Genomic DNA, 9,934 nt, shown 5'->3' with positions numbered 1-9,934 from the left:
CTGACTATACTTCTTATTTCGAACGTCTAGCAGACGAAATTATATGTACACGCATATATGGTAATCTAGTACTACTGCCTGCCGTAAGATGACGCTACAGGCGTTGGTTAAATATTTAGCTTAAGCTACGTTACCGTAGGTGCGACGGGGAGCCCGATATGGAAGAATATAGTTTTCCATCTCAGGATACGGCTCATTCATATTCCTAGTTTAAACAGGTGGCCGGGTTTCAATGCGTAAGAAGGTGGTGGCAACTGGCAAGCACTTCAGGCCACGCGAGCCCACAGCTCCCTACACTAACTATTACAGTCCAGTTACAAAATTTTCAGCCAAACCCCGAAAACGTTTTTAGCCATGCCCCCTACCAAAACTCAGCGGAAAATATGCCAAATATTTTCTAGTTTCGTAGACTAGCGCGCAAAAAAAAAGAAATTAAAAAAACAATTAAAAAATAGACATTTTTTTATTCAATTTAATTCACAAAAAGATAAGCTAGATAATGTTTTGGAAATAGCGGTTTTTCAAAAAAAAATAAGAAAACTTTTAAGGTAAAAAATCCCACAAAATCAATGACTTTCGCTTAAAAATCCTTTTATCCCACAATGTGGGATTTATCCCACACATTGGCAACACTGCTTTTATTGCCTTTTTAATTCAGGTACGGTCTTTGAGTCAGGTACGGTTGAAAACGGAAGCTTCAGACGAAATAAATTCTCAGCATTCGCGTGTGAATCTCTAATAGGGTATCTCCGTGACTTACTTGTTTCCTGGGCAGCTATCTTCCTGATGATGTCTGGGAGGGTCTTTTGACCATCGTTTTATGAATGGGTGGGAGTGGGGTGGCGCCGGGAGGGGTGGGGGGGGGGGGTCGAAAAGGGGGAAATTCATCCCCCAACCTCTTTATTTTAAAAGATGTCAAACATTATTTACGCTATGTTTAAAGTGTATTGCACAAAAGAAAATTGGGTTTTTTTGCCGCGAGGGGGCGTTTGAGATAAAAAAAAGCTGCGTATAGATGGCTCTCTAGTCGTACCGATTACGTGCCTGAATAACAATGTTCGAGAATATACGGGTTATTTGTTATACTCCATCGAACAGCAAAAATAAAATGGTTTTTTATTATATACACTAGATTTTCTACACGTACTCTTTATTATATAGTATATTTTTTTATTTTAAATTTTCTTTTTTCATTTTGGGTTCTACATAGACATCCTTCGATTTGCCACTTGATTTATTTCCATAAATTCAATTTTGTATATTAGTCGATGTATCATGTATGATGTTGTTTTTGGTTTTTGTGAGCATTTTTTAAATAAAATCATACGGATTGTAGATTTTGGGATATTGAGAGTAAATGTCTCAAACCTAGATATTTTTTTGAGTTGAAATATTATTAGTCTCGGGTTACCAAACGAAAATATATTTTATTGTGAAAACGTTCTTTTATTTGATTATTTTTTCATAGGATAAATTAAATCTGCACTAAATATATATATTAGAACGTTATACCGTATTTTATTTGGTTGTTTTATTAAGTTAAGTTTTATTAAACACATCGATTTAATAAAATAAGTTTCTGGACCCTTTGTTGTGTGAATACAATGTCGTTAAAAATCAATGCGAATAAAACCGTTTTCTGAAATAGATTAGATTGTAACGGCGAGGTATTCTTTATTATCTCTCTTTATTTGGCTGGTTGCCAAATCACAAACAGAACTTTACATTCGAATGTACTATCTTAGAATATACTATAATAATCTATGTATTTCAATTTTGGCGGTTGTAATTATTCATTTATTTATTTTATAATTTCAAAGGATTCTCGTTACTATTATAGACAGTATTAATTAATGCTAAAATTATAATTATCTTTGTTTTAAAATAGTTTAAATTGAAGATTACCGAGGTCATTTAGTTAGTCTGAGGTTATCTCTTTTCCTATTTATGTTATCTCGAAAGAAGTTATAATCAAGATCATACTTCAAGGGATCATTCCTATAGTTGATCTTCTCAAATTTGTTCATCCAAATTCGAGGCCCCATCAACCACGAGGATGAGCTTCACGATCCTTTCCTGAGCGGGAAGCGGAGATCGATCATTTCCCGATTTATCGGGGAGTATCTTTCTCATTGATGATCGTTCCACTTTCGATCTCGTATCGATTGTCGGAGGGAGAGGATCGAAGCTGAGTGGCTTCTTAATTCTATTCAAATGTAATATCCTAACAAGATTGTAAAGTTAACTGTTTGCGATAAAGGTATAAAAATAATAATTAAATGTGTTTTAAATAAATTAAAGTAGAGGGTAAATTTACCATAAAATATATAATTAAAATATAACTTATATTCTATTTTATAATTTAGATTTTATGAAAATATATGATTAATATTTATTGAATATACGAAAGTAAACATTGGCACGATTTTATTATATTTACTAAAAAATCTTTGTTCGAATTGATTAATTTTACTAAAGTAAACATTGGCACGATTTTATTAAATTTACTTAAGTAAATCTGTGCACGATTTTAATAAATTAGTAAAAGTAAATATTTGCACGATTTTAATAAATTAGTAAAAGTAAATAATTGCACGATTTTATTAAATTTACTGGGGTAATTCTTTGCTCGATTTTATTAAATTTACTTAAGTAAACATGTGCACGATTTTATTAAATTTAATTAAGTAAATTTTTTCACGATTTTATTAAATTAGTAAAAGTAAATATTTGCACGATTTTATTAAATTTACTTAAGTATTCTTTGCTCGATTTTATAAAATTTACTTAATTAAGTATGTGCACGATTTTATTAAATTTAATTAAGTAAATTTTTTCACGATTTTATTAAATTTAATTAAGTAAATTTTTTCACGATTTTACTAAATTTAATTAAGTAAATGTTTTTACGATTTTATTAAATTAGTAAAAGTAGATCTTTGCTCGATTTTATTAAATTTACTAAATTTGGTCTTTGCTCGATTTTATTAAATTTACTAAAGTTGATCTTTGCTCGATTTTATTAAATTTACTAAAGTTGATCTTTGCTCGATTTTATTAAATTTACCTAAGTAATTCTTTGCTTGATTTTATTAAATTTACTAAAGTTGATCTTTGCTCGATTTTATTAAATTTACTAAAGTTGATCTTTGCTCGATTTTATTAAATTTACTTAAGTAATTCTTTGCTTGATTTTATTAAATTTACTAAAGTTGATCTTTGCTCGATTTTATTAAATTTACTAAAGTTGATCTTTGCTCGATTTTATTAAATTTACTAAAGTTGATCTTTGCTCGATTTTATTAAATTTACTAAGGTTGATCTTTGCTCGATTTTATTAAATTTACTAAAGTAATTCTTTGCACGATTTTATGAATATAAATATTCACTGTTCACCTTTCTATGAAGGCGATGTAAACGTATCGAAATGCTTCAAGCTATGAGCAATTTCTGGTTAAAAGACCAGAGAAAATAGAAATTTTCGTCCCAAAATTGTTCAAGATGGCAGCCACTGCTCAAAGTGGCAATGGGGTAGAGGTTATAGTACTTCATTAACCTTCTATTCTAAAAACTAGAATGTCAAGTGCAAGCTACCTATATCAATGACGAAATTATTCCAGAAAATTTTCGCCAATCGGAAAAATAAAAAATTGAAACATAAATTAGTTTTTAAGGGTTTTTAATGTTTTTAACTTTTTATCGATATAAAATGTCTAATATCAGTAAGCAGTACTACAAAACATTAATAGTGTTACATTGTTAATCAGTTTAAAGCTAGTCTAGAGGTTTAGTTTTACTTTTAGATTCGAAAAATGAGGTGAAAATGCCGCTTTATTTAAATTTGCAAACAATATATTAGACTTATCATGGAATGAAAACTTTTTTTTATTTTTTTTCGGAAAAATACGAAACATTTTCCAGTAAAATATTCCGACTTACAACTCTAGTTTCATTAAAGAAAATGCTTTTATGGCATACTTATGAGTGATTATGTTACGTATGGTGATAATAACCCGCATCGGATTATAACCCGCACCACCTAAAACCCCAGAAACCCTTTGTAGAAGACTTGAATATAAGGGCAGTCAAGTCATGCTAGCAACCTCGAAATTAACCAGGACCACCAAATTTAAATGATAAATGTTTATGGAAAATTTCCAAATATACTTAATACATAACATATAATTTTTATTTTCTGTTCTTTTTTATATAATTACTTAATTTCATCTCCGCCCGGTCAATGACTAACAACACTATTCGATTATTTTAAATAATACACGTTATATGATAAAGGAGGGAGCTAAAAACCGTTCTCCGATTTAATATCAAACGAAATGGCGAAAAGTTGAACGCGTTGGGGGTGGGAGGGTTAGCGAAAGAGATTTGGCATGTAGCTGGAAGAGGAACCATGATTTGTGGCCCACCCGAAATCAAATAATACCAGAAGGTCCCCGTCTTGCCCGACCCCCGCCAGACGCTGTATTTAAGCTTAAAAAACAGCGTCTGCGAAATATCTTTTTCGAACCCCCCTTCCGCAACCCCCGACAGTTTCTTCCGCTTACGTACGGGGAGACCCCTGGTAGCCGGGTAAAGACTCCCTTTTTCTTATCAGTTGGTGTTGCTATCGCGACGTTGCCGCCATCTGTCGCGGAAATAAGGGGGAAAACGAATTTTTGTAATTCGACAAATGTCAGGACGATTGTAATTTCTGTAAATAATTTAATTGACAGGATAGTTTTTTCCCAATATCCCTGACGGACCCCCAATTTCGTCGTAAGAATGATGAGAATATCAGAAAAAAAGAAGGCATGTTTTAGAGTTGTAAGTCGAGCGGGAAATTTTCCGAAAAACAGAAAAAAAGTTTTTCATTCCATGATTAGCCTAATATGGTTCGCAAATTTAGATTTCGCGGCATTTTCACCCCATTTTGTCGAATTCAAAAGTAAAACTAAACCTCTAGACTAGACTACAGTGGCCATTGTCTACTTTCACACTATTTCAAGCTGAACTCTTTAAATTTTGTATTTTAACTTATAAAATTAATATTTAAATGTAGAACAGCCTCTTATTTAGTGACTAAAATAATTTTGACAATTTTAAATTTAAAAGTAATTAAGTTATTACGTTTTAATTCGGACCCCCGGAGCTAAACAAGTTGGGCAAGTGCCCAAACTACCCTTTAGTTAGGACCTTATATCTCGTTAACTATTAATATTAGAATTATCAAAATTATTTTAAGCACTAGAGGAAGGTTCAGCCTAATAAGAAAAATTTAATTCAATTATGTAATTGGTAAAACAGAAACGTTCAGCTTGAACGAAAAAGAGGCTTTTACTATATTCATCCCCCTTAAAAAGTAATTTATGTTACAATTTTTTATTTTCCAGATTTGCGGAAAAGTTTCCGGAAGTTACGTAAATTACGTCCCTTCCAATTTTTTGTATGAAAATGTTATACAGAGTAATGATTATGAGTGATAAAATTTTATTCATTGTTTTAATTTATCAGCTATTAGATTGGAAAAACTAACTGATAAATTAAAATATGTAATTCCGACACAATTGTCGGGGTGTGGAATTCGAAAATTCGCAGAAACTTACAAAGGCACATGTTTCAAGTAAATAATATTATTAGTACAGAGATATGATCACTTATATCCAAGATATATAATAATCAGGTAGGCTATTACCTAAGGCACCACTTCAAGCCTAAGTCATCGAGCGACTTTTAAAGCCTTTTAGTTAAGATGGCCGGGTCACAATGCGTAGGAGGGGGGGGGGGGGTGGTGGCAAGTCACGCTAACTAACAGCTCCCTACACTAACTATTATCGTTAACCTCTACAAGTTTTTGTGGACAGGGGAAACCACAGAACTCAACGCGGAAGGAGTGGTTCCGAGTTTTCGCCCAGTGCCACAAGCTAGGATCATTGAGTTGGGAATATTAATCAAGAGGTCCAATCAAAACGTCGGATTTCAGTATTTCGCGAAACAAGTTTTTAAAAAATAAGAATACTGCCGTCTGCTCCCAAATGGCGAGAAAAATTTATCATTCTAAACGTGGCGCCGTCTATCTCTCAATGGTTCGTTCAAATAAGACGCGTTTTCCGGCAAAATTTTTTTTTTTCCAAAAATAATGGATGGCGCCACGGGTGATATGATAACGTTTTATCGTCATTTTAGAGGAGACGGCACATTTGTAATTTTCAAAAACTTGTTTCGCGGGGAGCAATTTGATTGGATCTCTAGATTAATATTCCCAACTCAATGGCTAGAATCGAACCCGGCTCCTCTTGCCGCGAGGTGAAAGAGCTAACCACTCCTCCACCCCACAGACATATTATATAAATCTGTTAATACGCGTGTTATTTTGTTAATATGCGACACTTAATTAGGTATTTGAACGATGACCATACGCCAAAATGAAACGTATAATAATAAATATAATCGCTGATAGATTATAAGTAGTAGCCTAGCCGTAGGCGTTAGTCGTCTGGCCTGTAATCCTTAACCTCCTCCAGTGTCACCCATCAACGTGTTCCTCTCCCCCATCGGGGGGGGGGGTGATTTTCTAATACGGAAATTACATTTTTGCCATATCCGCGCAGACAGTCAGAAATATTTTAACGATTTTAATCTTTCCCTTTGTACGGTTGGCGCGGGTAGCCAACTTGGAATTGGATCCGCTACTGGTTCTGGTAGACCGCGTTAGGTGTTTCGGGAGGGGCTCAGCTCCCTCCGTCGCACCTCCAACCCTCCACGAATTTCATCGGCGTCACCTGTGAATGACAGACGCAGCCAAAGGTAGGCAATTTGGTGATATACCTCGTATTCTGTATGATCTAACCACAAAACCTCCTACAGTTTTGTCTGTCCACTTTAGGTCGGGGGGATATGAACGAAAGGGGGAAGTAGTAGAAATTGTAGAGCCTATACAATCACAACAGCGGCGACAATGCCCCCTCCTTTAATGCCCCCCGAAACAATATAAATTGAGTTTTTACGCTATACCTGTCCGTTGTATTTTTCCTTTGAAATAACCGTTTCTTCGCGAAAATGACAACGATGGGAGTTTTGTTTTGTCGACGTTGTGACGGGGATACCGTTTTTATACACAATCCCTGAAGGATTTGTGGGTACTATGCCCACGTACTGTGTAGCTGATGCCGATGCCACGGCAGCATTGCCAGACGTACGATAATTATCGTACACGCCGATAATTTTCGAACTATTTTTGGGACGTACGATATTTTCTAGTGTTGTTAATTTTTCGGAAAAATAAAATGCGGAAAATGTTTCAGAAACATAAATTACTTTTTATCGAGATAAAATGTCTAATATCAGTAAACATACTACAAAACATTAATAGTGTTACATTGTTTATCAGTTTAAAGCTAATCTAGAGGTTTAGTTTTACTTTTAGATTCGAAAAAATGAGAAGAAAATGCCGCTTTATTTAAATTTGCAAAAACTATTAGACTAATCATGGAATGAAAATTTTCCCACTCACAACACTATTTTCAATAATTTCGATAATTCAGCTTACGTGTGCGATATTTTTTTTTAAACCGGACCGAAAACCAGTTAAAACTGTGATTTCAAATTTAAGTTTTCAATCGGTTGAACTTTAAGCGTTTTTTTTTTGATTTAACAAGTTTAACATTACAGTATTTAACACAAAATTCAGATTTCATCCCAGTTTTCAGGCGTACGATAGTTTATTTCTGAAATCGATAAATTTTGGGCTCTGGTACGATAATTTGAATTTCAGGAACTGGCAACGCTGGTGCCGCCGTATTCCACATAACCAGAAGTAAATGAACCGAAGTTATCAGACTGCTATACCCCCCATGTTGGAGGCGTTTTCCTTATGAAGTTACATTTTTAACTCGAATTTGAATTTTGGCGTGTTTTTATGAAACCATTTTTTATACATAGAAATAGCTATACCCACAATTCCCAAGTGCAATTTATCGCGTCAAAAGATGGGGATGGAAATTAGCTTTTATTCGACTCGATTTTCTCATCATTTTCATAAGGAAAACGCCCTCCAATTCTGAGCGCTATTTCGATAACTTCGGTTCATTTACTTCTGACATAACTCTCCAAGAATTAGGCTTAGAAGCGCCAGGGATATCTCAATCATCCGTCTATGATTATTAGGTTTACATTTCAACAAAGGCTTACGGGAAATAAAAATCATTTAAATAAAAATAGCACTTTTTCCAAATAATGATGGAACAGAAAATATTCAGTATACGCCTTTATTAAAATGCCGATCTACCTTGTAGAATTTGAATTTATATGAAAGACCAATAAGAAACTGCTATAACGATACACGTCGTCTGAAAAGCAGACGATTTTAAACCGAAAACACGAAACTACGCAAGACAGGAAATTCGTCCCCATATAAATTCAAATTTCGCAGGGTGGGTTGACATTTTTACCCATTGAATTGAGAATAATACTGCTAGAATTACAATTACGATTTCGGTTGCCATGGTTACACGGGACCTGTTCTGATAAGACTGTACGAAATTCATCTTTATAATTAGGTGGTAGCGCCATCTATATTTTATGAAGTTGTGGGGTGGCGGAGTGGTTAGCACTTTCGCCTCGCAGCAAGAGGAGACGGGTTCGATCCCAGCTTGTGGCACTGGGTGAAAACTCGGAACAAATCCTTCCGCGTTGAGTTTGCAAGTTCTCTCCCCACTGGTTTAAGGGGTTTTCCCCGAGATCTTCGGTTTCCCCTTCCATAAAAACTTGTCGAGGTTAACGGTAATAGTTAGTGTAGGTAGCTGTTGGCTCGCGTGGCTTGCAGGGCTTGCCACCACCCTCCTACGCATTTGTAACCCGGCCACCTGAATTAAAAGGCTTTAAAAGTCGCTCGATGACTTAGGCCTAGGGTGGTGCCTTGGGTATTAGCCTAGCTGATTATTATTATGGCTAAAAATAAATAATTATTAGCTAACTCACCGTAACTTGAGTTAAAAAGGATCGTGTTGACAGAATAAAATTATTTTTAAACTTCACAAAGGTTTGTTTGTTACGATAAATCATACATTTCAATTTCGCATCAGATTCGCGAAAAAATTCAATTGCAATATAGTTGCCACCACTAGAGACAGATGCCGCCACGGTAGAACGATAAAGTTACCAGCTTGAGATTTCATTGTAACAATTTAAATTTTTTTTAATGTTTTCAATTGATCAGCATCAACATCAACAGAAATTTTGTCAGTAAAGATAATAAAATCGGTTGTTTCCTGAAAGCTTTGTATCGATCAAGCTTAAAAGCTTTAAAGCAACGTAGATTATGTATTCGAAACACTATTTATTTTCGGATGATTAAGTATGCCACATAACTAAAATTTGAGTCACGTAATATCCTACGAGTTTCGCCAACAGGTTTTCTTGCGCTTGATTAAATTGATTAATGAATCCATCGAAATTGAAATTTATTTTGTGGGGATATTAAGTTAATTGGTATATAATTCGACCTGCAGTCATAATTTTGATTAAAATTCGGGTGTGAATTTCATCACTACCATTTTCATTAAGGATAGGACTACGCGATAAAATCGTGCCAATTTTTACTTAATTAAATTTAATAAAATCGTGCCAATGTTTGCTTAATTAAAATCAATAAAGTCGAGCAAAGATTTTTAGAGTAAATTTAATAAAGTCGAGCAAAGATTTTTTGAGTAAATTTAATAAGTATTAATCATATATTCTCTTAAAATCTAAGACGTATTATACTAAATTATAAAATAAAATATAAGTTATATTTTAATTATTTATTTTATGGTAAATTTACCCTCTAAATTAATTAATTCAAAACACATTTAATTAATATTTTTATTCAGTAGTCAATCTGTATCGCAAACAGTTAACTTTATTAGCTTGTTAGGATATTACATTTGAATTGAATTAAGAA

General features: G+C 33.8%; 1 non-coding gene across 1 annotated transcript; it reads left to right on the top strand.

Moving 5' to 3' along the window:
• The first annotated feature begins 1,973 nt into the window (after positions 1-1,973).
• LOC149966332 (small nucleolar RNA U3) lies at positions 1,974-2,197 on the top strand. The gene has a single exon (XR_016473850.1). It is a non-coding gene; the product is annotated as a small nucleolar RNA U3 (small nucleolar RNA).
• The last annotated feature ends 7,737 nt before the right edge of the window (positions 2,198-9,934 follow it).

This window comes from Leiobunum rupestre, chromosome 1 (assembly GCF_980474605.1).
Source record: "Leiobunum rupestre chromosome 1, qqLeiRupe1.1.hap1, whole genome shotgun sequence".
NCBI classification, from domain to species: Eukaryota; Metazoa; Arthropoda; class Arachnida; order Opiliones; family Sclerosomatidae; genus Leiobunum; species Leiobunum rupestre.
The sequence above is the reverse complement of the archived record's forward strand: the minus strand, read 5'-3'. Positions and strand labels throughout refer to the sequence as shown.